This window comes from Microcaecilia unicolor, chromosome 6, assembly GCF_901765095.1.
Source record: "Microcaecilia unicolor chromosome 6, aMicUni1.1, whole genome shotgun sequence".
NCBI lineage: Eukaryota > Metazoa > Chordata > Amphibia > Gymnophiona > Siphonopidae > Microcaecilia > Microcaecilia unicolor.
In genome coordinates, this window is record NC_044036.1 from 239,874,569 (window position 1) to 239,888,191 (window position 13,623).

At 41.4% G+C, this 13,623-nt stretch overlaps 1 protein-coding gene across 1 annotated transcript in view; it reads left to right on the forward strand.

Annotated features, from left to right (window-relative positions):
• FBXW5 (F-box and WD repeat domain containing 5) overlaps positions 1–13,623 on the forward strand; it is a 249,011-nt gene that overhangs the window by 10,008 nt on the left and 225,380 nt on the right. The gene's annotated exons all lie outside the window — the stretch shown is intronic.

Sequence of the window (13,623 nt, forward strand, 5' to 3'; positions counted from 1 at the left end):
TTTTGGGCATTTGCCAGCGTCACTCAGTGAGCAGTTTAAGGCTTTTATTTGAGTGTAACGAAACACGTGACTACTCACCTCCTTCTTTTTTTTGCAGACCATTTTTAATATCCTGATCTGCACATTTCTTATCTGTGATTTGAAAATCCATTATTACATTACCTGATGATTTTATTCTTACTGCTGTCATCAGCATCAAGGTCAGTTCTTTTCAATTTTTTTAACATCTTTTCAAATTTTATTCACACTCATCTATGTACATGTTAAGCCATACTTTATATATAACTATAATTGATGATGTTTTTGAAGATAACACAAGTGGTTTTATAGATGTCATATTTTACAATTTGTATTCAGTTATAACTTGCATTATAGTCACTAATATTACTATTGGTAATTATCCTTGTGTTGTCATCCTACAATTTATATTTCATGTGTTACTTTCTTTATGCATCTACTTACATCAACATGGCAATTATCTTTTTGATTTACGGTTTGTTATTTTATATTTGTCCTCCGGTATTTATATTATTTATATTATCTATATTTGCATGGTAATTGGCTTATATATGTACTTATTTGTTTCCAATATCTGTCCTCTAGCATCTATATCAACATGGTCATGTTTTGATATTCTATAATTTATATGTTCCTCTTTACTGGACATTACATCACTGTATATCTTATTTATGTTCTTATTGTTTTTGGTTTTTAGACTCCTGATGTAGGAGTTGTGTCGAGTCATTTTTAATGTGGAAATTGTTTTATTATCATTTGCTTGAAAATTAATAAATATTGTTTATTTTAAACTGCATTTTGGGTCCAGTTATTGAATTGCCTGGCTCATATTCCCACCTTTTTGTTTACAGCTATCAAAATGCAGCATGGAATTAGTATCTGTTGGTTTCATATATATTTTTGTTTGAAAATTATCATCCAATTGATAAACCAAAACATCCAAAAATTTAATTTTGTCCATAGATGATTGAAAAGTGAATCTAATTTGAGGATCAAATGTATTTAGAAACTGTATAAACTCAGCAAGTTGTTGATTTAGATCCCTTCCATAATAGAAACACATCATCGATATAATGAACCCATTTGTGTATCTGTGTAGCATTGGGTGCCTTAGATAACCATGTAGTTTCAAACTGTATCATGAAGAGACATGCCACTGATAGCAATAGCACAAATGTGGCTCTCATAGCAACTCCGGATACTTGTAAACAGGGTCGCCGAGAGACTGAACTGGGCCCGGGGCAGGGCTGCCGCTGTCAGGCCCGGGGCAGGGCCGCTGCGGCCCCCCCCCCCCCCCAAAATCATTGCCCGCTGCCAAACCCTACTACTACTACTGCTACTACTATTAAACATTTCTATAGCGCTACTAGACTTATGCAGTGCTGTACAAATTAACATGAAAAGACAGTCCCTTCTCAACAGAGCTTACAATCTAAATTGGACAGATGAACAGACAGCTAGGGGTGGGGAAATTGCAGTGGTAGGGGTGATAAGTGAGGGTGTTGAGTAAGAGAGTCACGGTTAGGAGTCGAAAGCAGTAGCAAAGAGGTGGGCTTTAAGCCTAGACTTGAAGACAGCCAGAGACTGAGCCTGACGTACCTTGCAATTTATTGATCATTTCAACTGTGAAGGAAAAATAGCCCATCTATGCAAATCTATGCAAACCCCAATCACTGCCCCTGAGCATGTGCGCCTGAGAGGAAAAGCAGCCACTCAGCAATGGGCAGAAGAGCAGCTCTGGATGAAGATCTGAGTCCTCCCCAGCCTCCAAGGGGGGCCCGGCGCCTGAGTTTTCTCTCTCCTGCTCCTGTCGGGACGTGATCACTCAGGTCCTGTCAGGAGCAGGAGAGAGAGAGAGACCCTGGCGCAGGGCCCCCCTTGGAGGCCTGGGCCCGGGGAATTTTGCACCCCCTCTCGGCCCTAAGAAGGGAAGGGATACAGAGGGGCAATGCCAGACATGGGAGGGGGTATATAGATACAGAGGGAAGATGATAGACATCTGGGAGAATAGGAAGCAGAAGGGAGATGCTGGACTTGTGGGAGGGGGCATAGGGACACAGAGGAGTGATGCTGGACATAGGTGGAGGGGATAGGGACATAGAGTGGTAGTGATGATGAATGCGGGGAGTTGGATGCAGAGAAGATGCTGGACAGGAAAGTATAAGGCAGGGGCGTAGCCAGACCTTGCCAGGAGTGGGGGCCACAGCCCTAGGTGGGGGGGGGCACTGTTTAGCCCCCCTCCTGCCGCTGCCCCCCCAGCTGACGCCGACGCCACATTGCACCCCCCTCCCGCCGACCCCCCCCGCCTATCCCCTTGAACCCCCCCTCCCGCCACCAACCCTCCCCCGCCGTCGCCACCCACCCCGCCACTTCAAATACCTTGTTGTTTGCTGGCCCCGCCAAAGAGAATCTAGTTCTTCGGCGCCGGAGTAGCACCTTCATTCAATGCAGTTCCTGGCGTGATCAGCTGTTTCTGACGCCGTATGTCACATAAGGCGTCAGAAATAGCTGATCATGCCAGGAACTGCATTGAATGAAGGCGTTGCTCCGGCGTCGAAGAGCTAGATTCTTGGCTGGCGGGGCCAGCAAACAACAAGGTATTTGACGCGGCAGGGCGGGCGGCGACAGCGGCGGGTTGCTGACGGGAGGGGGGTTCAAGGGGATCGTCGGGAGGGGTCCAGGGCCAAATCTACAGGGGCCCAGGCCCCCTCAGGCCCCACATAGCTACGCCACTGGTATAGGGGATACAGAGATGCTGAACATAGGGAAAGATAAGTACACAGAGATGGAAGATGGATAGTGAGCATGGAGAAAGAAGAAATGTCAAATGGGCAGGAGACCCTGGTGTGTGAGTTGAGAAGACAGAGGGACACAGAAACCAGAGCCTGGAACCAACATGATTTTGAAAAATAAAATGAACAGACAACAAAAGGTAGAAAAAAAATTATTTTCTATTTTGTGATTAGAATAAGTCAGATTTGAAATGTGTATCCTGCCAGAGCTGGTGTTAGATGTGGCTAGCGCCCAGGGCAGAAATTTGAGAGGGGACCCCAAAGCCCACTACAAGGCCATGCCTTCTCCAGCAGGCTTACGGCTCTCTCTGGCCAGGGGGCAGTTGTCCTAGTTGCACTAACACCATCTCTGGCATGTGTGATCTTTATATTTCGCAAGGTATAGGATGAAATGCATATCTTTCTATTTCTGTGATATGACTTCTTGTGGTTTTAGGTTATGTTTTAAATAGACCTCTTTTAGACCCCTTCTGGACTTTTCCAAATGGGGAGGGGGACATCTTAAGTTCATCCAGAAGATTCTTTATAGTTTCCCTCCAATCCCAGGGTGGTTGGTTCTGGGGAGGCATCAGAAGGCGTAATTCAAAACTGATCCCCATGACCTCTGCTTTCTGCCTTTCTGGATCTAGGTGTATTCTGGGCCATTTATGTTCCCACATATAGTCTATTTGAATCTATCAGTATTTTGTGCACAAAATGAGTGTCTGGTGTGGGTTTAGTTTAGTTAGTAAAATAAGTGACAAGTAAGGAATACTTGAAAATGAAGACAGAGAAAGGTTTCAGATAGAAGGCATTTATTCTTACCAAAGTTTCAAATTAATACAGACATCGGATGGATTCTGGGTTCAATGGCACAGCGCTCTGCCGTCTGAGAAGTGTTGGGGACGACTCCGAAATTAAGCCCAAATCACCCTTCTTTTATACTCTCTTCTCTCAATAGAAGTCTATGGCTGGACCTATTTTGGGACCTGTTTTTTTTCAACTATTTCTCAATTTCTGTGGTTAAACTGTCGTGTCCTGCCATCTGTTGTTCTGTACCCAACTCTTTCCGTTCCAGCTATTGCAAGTTATTTCGCAATTTCCTCTTTTGTCAACATGTTTTTCTCTTCTGCCAGAACATCTTATTCTTAGCATATCAGTTTCACTTCCCCTTTTTCTATTATCTTATGATCTAAGTTTCATCTTATAGAAAGACAAACTCCATTTTAATAAGTGCTACATTCAATTTGTACCTGGCCTAGTCAGTGCTTTTCAGCTGCACAAAGCTATGTAGTTTGGCCTGCCACTATTCCAGTGGATAGATCTTAGGGTAGAACACATATTAACTTGCAGGAAAAGCAAGTCCATGCTCAGCCAGTCATAGATTTTTAAACCTAGCTGGTATTTTTACAGCCTGAGTCCTAAAATCTGGCCTTCCACCCTTTCGGTGGGCATCCAGTGAGGGCCTCTTGCTGTAGTATAATTATACATTCCCCACTTGTCACCCCCTCTGGAGAGGGGTGACACAAAGCTCGTCAAGCTTGTCATCATCCATTCCAGAAGGTGGTAAGCTATCAAACGAGAGGGGGAGTTTTGGTCTTACTAATTGTTAGAAGGTATGGTGCAAGATAGGAAACTTCATTCTCAGGTGCTATATTATTTGGGCATATGGAATTCCCTTTATATTACCCAATCCCTTGGGCCTTAATCTTGATGTTACCCCTCTTGAGGCTAACTCAAACCTGTAGTGAGAGAGGTTTTATGAATGGGACAAATCCATGAGTTCATCTGCAAAATCTCATGAAGTATAGGTATGTGGGTAATAGCAATTTAAGTTGGATCGTACTAATAAACACTTTCAGGTCTTTCTATGACTTCTATTGCATCTGTTGCATAGTACATGGGGAGATAATCTAATGTATCTATTTCAGTGGTCCTCGGAAGGAACAGTGGTTTTGATTAAGCATTGTTATGGTGGCTCAACAAATATATGGTTAGTACTCAGATTGCAGGCTGTTTTAGGTTGTAGGTATTCAGAATCCTTAAACAAGTATGAGGTTGTCATATCCAGCAAAAAGGGTCAATCCTAGGAAAATTTATATTAACAAAGGTCATGCATGGATATTGACATATGCATAATGACCTGGAAGTATGGGAAGCATTTTATATATCCGTTACCCCACTTGGAGCTTAGTCAAACCTACAGAAAGACATGCAGCTTAAGTAAGCCTAAGTAAGCCTACACCAAAGTTAAACAATTGCATAACAGGTTGATACTAACAGGGTTTACACCTACATTATGATATCAGAGCCAGTATTAGGGTTTGATGTTACCCTTGTATCGGAGAATATCAACTTCAAGTTAAATTACATCAACAGAAATAACGGGGAAACTCTTAGAAAAACATTTAGAACAATAAAGGAAATAATAGGAAAATAAAAATAAAACCTTTTCAATATATAGACAGTATTACTGCTAAACTAAAAATAAGACAAAACATGAATCTATAATGTCCATAAACAGCAACAGGAAATCTCAAGTTAAGTATCAGTTCTAAAGTCTCTTTCATCAATCATGGTTGAGACGGTGGAAGCGCTGAAGAATCTGGACGGAGATCTGGAAGATCTAACAGGGCTGGATTTTCAGACTGGCCTGCTGAAGGGAGTGGCTGGTCTTGAGATGGTTAGGCTGGTAACATCTGGTTCTGCGGCTGAGTAAACACGTATATCTTTCACATGGACCCAAGACTTGTGATCCAGTAGTTTGCAAGGTGTAAAGGTTATTGCCACAATCTTGGGGGATCTAACATCATTTGGGCCTGGATAGATCTTGAAGACGTACTTGTGGTGTACAAACTTGGATCTTTCCAAGTCTTTATTCTAGGCATGCACAATCATAATTAGTCCTTCAAGAGTCAGAGTTTAGCAAAGGAATAAGCAAAATGACTGTATGCCTGAATGATACATTGCCATATCTTGGTGGGCATAATCAGTGTGAATTGAATAAATGTCAAGAGAAATGAAAGACAATGTAAACATGGAGAAAACAGTGCTAATTAAGTGCAAAAACAAAAGGGAAACCAATTTACATAAATAGGTAAGGATTGGGAATTGGGATTTGGAATTGGGATTTGCAATTGGGATTTGGAATTGGGATTTGCATAATATATCCCCACTTCTGGCTTGCATAATGTGCGAGACAGATTGGTAATTATTACGAAGACATGATCAAATAACAATGGTTAAGTATATGGAACAAAAGAAAAGAGTAAAAATTAAAATTTAGAGATGATGGTAAATGTTCAAGTTATTGATGTATGGAGGGCAATGTGTTGCAATCTATTGCCAATAAATATGGAATCTTCACCTGCGATGACTAACATTCACCAAGGGTTGGGCCCTCAGCTGCAGGAGGCCAGCAGGACTTACGAGCTAGACGATTCAGAAAGAAGGGTAGAGGCCAAAGCTTCTTGCAACTCCAGTAAGTGGAGAGCCTATCTCTTTCGCTCATGGACCAATCGATGTATCTGTTGAAACTCACACTCAATAATGTCTCGTATCTCACACCGGGTAATGTTGGGGTCTGTGCATCTGTCCTTTAATGTAGCGATTCTTTGCTGCAACATAGCCTTCAGATCAGACACATTATCGGGTAGCTCTTCTTTGCTAGCAGTCGTCTCCTCGGTGAGGGACGTCAGCATCAGAGAGGAGGGCCGTGAGGTGTATCCCTACTATGGTGTGTCCCCAAAACAGAAAAGTATCGAAAATGAAAAATTAAAAAAAAATTAAAAAAAAATTAAAAAAATGGAAAAAAAAAAAAACACTCTGAAGGGTGTAAGATAAAAATAGGCTTAATAAAAAAAAAAAAAAATAAAACCAAATATGATACATCTGAATTGCAGCAAGGCATATTCAGAAGGCAATGCCAGAAAAAGGTTCCTTTAAAAAGACAAATGAAAAAAAACATTCAAAAGTTATTGACCTTCACATAGAGTTTAAGTAACCCTTTTTCAATCAGACAAAGAAGTAGGAAGAAGCATATCGCTTCAAGACAAAATCACCACGTGGCAAGAGTTAGTTGAAGCAAGGTGTTAGTTAAATACACAAAGCATACTGTTTTAAATAGAAAGGAATCAGAAAGTTGAATGCATAATTTTCCTTATTTATGACTGAAAGCTTCACCAATTCTCAATTCAAGAATACTACAAAATCTATGATCAGCGCAAAATGTTCCCCCAAATGGCCAGTTCAAGGGAATATTTCTCGCATTTATTCCATAAAACGGATAATGGTTATTAAATATTGCTTCTTTCTTAGACAAGGAAATAATGAAAAGCTTTCAGATATCACACATACCATAGAGAGATTTCAAAAATGAAGGCTTTATATTCATGAAAAAACTAAAGAAGTGAATGTAAACAGCGTAACAGTTAAAGCAGAAAACATTTTAACAATGAGCAATACACAGCTTTTATTTAAAAGGGATCCCGTATAAAGTAAAATGGCATAAATAAGTCAGTTCAGGTATATATAAAAAAACATAAAATGAATATCCTCTGGGGATCGCTCATCCCTGCAGTTGATAAGAACTCCCCAGGGAAGGTATGCATAGAAACAAATAAATAACTTGCTGACTTAGTTAGGTCATTTGTATGGTACCATAAATATACACTTGCTATTAAACCTAGAGGAATATAAAATAAAGACATGTTACCTGTAATGGAAACAGAAACATCAAACCAACACATATACAGAGAAATGGTTACCGGATACTAAATGAGGAGCCGAGTAGTTTTGAGTAACTGAGAGCAACAAAATCAAATCGTGTTCGGATTACGCCTAGTCATTATGGGGTGGGTAATATTGATCCCTAAATCTGTGGTCACTGCGGACGGTGTTGATCCGGGTTCCATAAAGGGAATGACTGCCGTTCAGGGGGATTTTGACGGATCTGCGATTTTCTAAATCTATATGGCTGTGTCTGAAGACATTCAGCAGCATAATGACCGTATTGTTGGCAGCGATAACAGAGCACATCAGGATAGCGATCAGGGCTAGGCCAGGAACGATAGTCTCGTTTTCGCCTAGTATCTCCAAGAGGGCCCCTTGGGGGACCTCGCTGGGGTTGAGAGCGACGACCTCTTTCTTCAGGGTAATCAATTCTACGGTCTGGGCGGTAGGGCCGTGGGCCCTGATTTCGGGTGTTATTGTCATAGCGTTGATCAGCATACATAACAATAACAGGGGGAGAAGTGTTAGGAGTATTGGTATTGGTGTCAGAGCTCTTAGAGGCTCTTTTCTCTTTGAGATCTTCAGTCTGTAGCACCTCCAAGTTAGTGTGTACTGTCTTACGATGTTGGGCTTCATTTTGCTTGCTTTTAATAAGTCGTCTGCAATGATGAAGGATGTGTTCACGAATTTTAGGCCATTTTTCTAATTGGAGACCCACGGTGTTCTCTAACTTAAGTTTAATTTCTGAAGGTAAGGTTCCCTTCAGTAAATGGTAGAATACTGGGAGGGCATTATCAGAGTCAAATTTTTCCTCTGTTTCTTCCTTATAGAGGTCTTGGAGTCTGAGTAAATAGGCCTCAATAGGCTCTGAATCCATTTCCCATCTTTGGGAAGTGATAACCGAAAAGTCTTTAAGGGTCGGATACATGGTCCGGATTTCCTGGAATACTTTGGTCTGAATTTCTGTCAAAGGGTTGCCATCATACTGAGTATCGGTGGCAAATTTTGCATAGCCCGATTGAGTGAATATGTCAGTGATACTAGCGTGTGGGGTTCTGCCCAGGAGCGCTTTCATATCACCTACTGATAGAGTAGTCCCCAGGGTTATGTCCTGTAATTTCTTTAACCAGCGGTTACCTCCCTGTGCAATATCCGGGAGCTGTAGTATGAGGCTATTCAATTCAACAGCTGAAAGTGGGGTGTATTCCGTATGAGGGACACCACCTGACATTTTATTCAGCAGGGGAAAAAGTTTCACTGATTTAAGGAGATCAATCGAGGTGGTTGGGGGAAACTGATTCTCATACTTTTTCCAAACCTGAAGACCTTGGATTAGATAAAGGGTTGTTTTCTGATCCCAATGGGGGTCGGGGTGATCATAAATAAGATCTCTTACAAGTGAAAGCTTGTCTGATCGTAAAGATCCTTCACGTGGGAAGAGGGCGGACTGGGGCTGGAGCGCCTCAGACCATCCTGCAAGGTTATCAACCCATGGTTGGACATAATGCCATGAATTCTCATGCAAAGCCACATATTGGGCAGGTGTGTTAGGTGGACCAGATAGGATGGGTTCTGTACTGATATTCAAACTTGTAGGGTGTGGGGAATTGTCAATAACCGCAAGGCAGCGGCTAGATCCTTCATCAGTAAGATAACTGTGAGGATGGCGCTGTCTAGTATGATGAGAAATAACATCATGTTGTTGAGGAAACTCAGATTTTGGTGCAACAGATACCACGGTGTCCGGGGTATCAGGGTGCGGTTGCGTTGTCAGGGACTTGTGTAAGGAACGAAGTCCTTCTGAAACAAACGCGAGGCCATCTCCCATACTAGCCAATGTGTGATCGTATTGTTCTTCCGAGGGGACTGGGGTATTAGGTAACGTGAAACGAGGTGAATCGTCTGCAAGGGAAGGGATTACTTCATTATCTGAAAAAGAGGAGAAATGGAACATCGGAGGAGGCTCGTTTCGAATATCCTCTATGTCCGATTTTGTGGGGAGTTGTTGTTTTAAAACTTCCCATGCTTCGTCTAATGGGGAGAGTCTAACCTTCGGTCGCTCCTTATTAGCTGGTTTGGCTGGGAGTACCAAGGGACGCATTGGCCGTGCACCTAACGTGTCCCATCTAGGAGGAATAGAACACTGAGGTTCTAGAATGGGCATTGAAGGGTTCACTGGAGCAGGGGGTGGTTTAATGAAACCCCGATCATAGAGTTCCTGACAAATAGCCCGTGTCTGTGTAGCAGGACTACATGGAATGAAACCCATCTGTCGTAATTGAGACAGGATAGACTGTAGGGATTCAGCTGGCAAGGGACCAGTTTGGACAGAAGAGTCCAAAGGTAGTGGTGGAGGTGATGTCTGAGTTGTGTGTCCCATATGTGGGTAGGTAGTCGTTTGGGTGGTCATGTGTGAGGTCAATCCTGATCCTAGGCTAGGGTAGGTGGAGGTCTGGGCAGCTACGTCAATTTGACTGATAGCAGGGTACTGGACGGTGGCCGGAACTGATGGGTTCGGGACACAAGGATATTGCTCAATAATGGGAGGGGGTATCTCCATCTCATAGCCTCCAAGAGTACGATATACATGAGGCGGTGGTGGGGTTAGCGTCTGGGTTGTTGCTTGCATCGTTGGAGCAGAGGTAACAGTGGGTAATTGGGCCGAAATCAGGGCTACTGGTTGGGCCACTGGGATTGTTGAAGGGGTTAAAGGCGTCTGAGTTTGTACTGACCCCTGAGATATTGGAATTGGGTCCTTTGGTGATGAGGGAAGAGATAGATCAACTACCCCGGCAATGTGTACGGTAGTAGGTGGGTCAAATATCATAGGAGCGGGAGGTACCGCAGGCAGCGAGGGTATCACTGTCTGAGATCCTTGAGATAAGGGGGTCTGTGTCTGAGATCCCTGAGAAATCTGTAGCTGAGGTTTATCACAATATCCTGGGGGTATTGGTGTATATCCCACTGCACATGGTAGAAGCTTGGTAGTACCTGCAGCGGTAGCAGCATCATAGGGTGGTGGGGCAGTAGGTGTTATTGCCTCTTGGTAAGGGGCTTGATCGCAATCAGACTTCGCTAGGGCTCTGTCATGCTGGTTTTGTGCAATAAGTATAAATTTATTAATAGCAGTTAAATGCTTATCCCTAGATTTTCCTGTTTTGTTGGATTCATTATAGCAGACCAAGGCTTGGAGTTTGCCCTGATCAAATGAGCCCCTTGATGGCCATTCCAGTCCTTGATCCTTAGCGGACCAAGCGGTATGCCAGGTTTGACATAACCGGGTAAGTTCTTTTCTATCAGCGGGAAAGAAATTAAGGACTCTTTCCAAGGGAGTAGGGGACGAGGAAGTGGGCATAGTGGGATCAGAAATAGGGGGAAGACAATTCACATAGGAACTCATAGAAGAGTGTATTCAATATAATGCAATATCTACAAGTGAGATGGTTCAAATCAAAATGCTGAGGTCTATAACAGGGGCAACTAAACAAAACCATGCACGGGAAAATTATCTAAACAAAAGAACATGCATCATGCGTATAACAAAAACACTTATACTCACGCGTCTTCAAGAGCGTCCCATTGGCGGAACCTAAAACATAAATTACTAATTGGCGGAAAGCTCAATGCTTTTGCCGCAGGTTATATTAACAAAGAAATGATAGCCATGAACATGAGAATAGTGCAGGAGTCAGTTGTGTCACTTACTATATATAACCTACTCTAAAAATACTGCCCTCCAGAGTATGCTTCTATAGAAATTGACCATGGGATAACACTCGCCATGAATTTTGACATGGGATAACACTCGCCATGTGATGGGACTACACTCGCCTGGGATCGCACATGGGATAACACTCGCCATGAATTTGGATATGGGATAACACTCGCCATATTGAAAACCCCAAAAGTGGGGGAAGCAAAAACTCCAAAAAAAGATTTTAGCGAACAGCGAAAATAAGTTCTCTAAAATTAAAGGGCAGCGATCTAATTGGTTTTCGCCGGTTAGAAATATGGGAATACACTCGCCATATATGGGAATACACTCGCCATTTTGTCGCTAACCCCCAATAGATGCTTAAATATTCGTCTAGAAGAGAACAAAAATTTAGGGCCCCAGTCAACCTGTCTAAATTTGCAACTAAAGGATTTTAGACGTCTCTGTATATCCCCAGCGCGCATCTGTACCGGTAACTTCTATATGGGCAATAGTCCAATTCAGTGAATGCAGGCCATTCCAAAAATAGAATGGGGTTCTGCTTAAAATCTAATAATTGCGATACCGTCATCCACCTTCGATGGATGTAAGCCCCAGGCATCGATATCAAACCCAATAGTTATAGCGTGACACTGGTATATAAGAAAGTATAGTATGTTCCAGGGAAAAGCCTCTGAAAATTACTATAGAAGTGGTAGAAAAATAGAGAGAAAAACGAAATATTCCAAGGCAAAACAAAACAAATGTAAGCTCTTCGGGGAAGGCACAGTCACAAAAAAGTCATTAGTTGGAACACATTAGCCAGAACTAAAAATGCCAAAGACATCACTTGTCATGCAGCAATGGAAAATAGAATTTTCCATCCAACAAGCCAGTGAAAGGAAACACCGATTTCAACAAAAGGCAAGAAAATGTATATTAACAAAGACATATTAAATATAAGAGAAGCATATAAATCAATAAATTTTGAAACAGGACACCAGAATCGTGGTGTAAAGATGACAAGCTCATACCCATAAATATACACTCAGAAAAGGGACATAAAAATAAAATAAACCCGAATGCAATGGCAGGAAGCTTTTGTGGCTAAACAGGTGAAAGGGGAAAAAGAACAAATTAAAACATGTGATTCTTACATCAAGAACTTCCAATGATACGGCATAAAACATACATACTAGTCAGTGACTGAAATGTTATGTCTAAATGATGACAAACAGAACAGCTGCAGCATTAGAAGGAAAGAGAAGGTTGGGTTATAAAGAACCAACAGGAAATAACTGAAGAAGTTAAGCAACGCTGTATTCTCCTGGTACGCAGCCATCATCTTCTCAACCGGAAAGGTAAAACATATTTTATATGCATATCTGTTAATGTAAAAGCAAAGAAATGTTTCTCTATAGTTCAGAATACTTCCACTATCATATAAGTTATACAAGGGGTTATCTAACTGTTAATGTAACAATAATCCATTGTAATTTCATGTGACTTTCTGTGTTGCATCCTAGTTCATATCAAACTTGTTATAAAGACTTACACAATTTAACTCTTTATAGAACCATATTATTTAAAAGCGATTGTCATTCTCAGGACGTGGAAATATTCATCCGGAAACATTATAACATAAGTCATTACTGCAAATGTTTAAAATAAGCCAGTGCAGGCTGTATGCACTCGGAGGACGAAAACCACAACGCAAACGAGGAAGTGCAGTATTTCCTGTAGATAACGTTATAATATAGTCAGGCTCACCGATGATTAAAAAGTATTAAAAAGCATCCTTAAAAAGAGACTTTTATAAATTTTTCTAACAATCTATAATACTGGTCAAAAGCAGGATTCAAAAACCCATGTTCCCTGAAGATAAGCAGGCTTGTGGTACAGTTTTAAGTCAAACCATGAACTAACACGATAGCACGGTGCTGGGGCTCCAACAGATATTTCTTTCAAACAAATACGCCATTAAAGCAGAGCACAAGAAACCAAAACTATATGAGTATCGGAGATCAAAAGCATATGAGAATATTATCTAAAGGGTGTATAAGATCCCCTCATATCTAGGGCAGTATAATACAAACAGATAGGAAAATAAATGACAAACCTTAAGCATTATTAATTGAAAGTATAACATTGTCCCAAAACAAATTGTGAATTAAAAGGGTGTGATAACAACTACTAGGACAAGTACAAATTTAAAATTACAACTGAAAATTAAAAAGGAATACATTTCACAGTAGCAACTATACAGGAGCAATTAACAAGGACAAGGCAATAGAATAGCGACTATGAAATAACATTAGTTATATTTTATTTGACACCCAGTGGATTAAACACGCAAAAGCAATAAAAAAGTGAGTAATGCAAACCGGAAGATGGCCGTATACTATGATA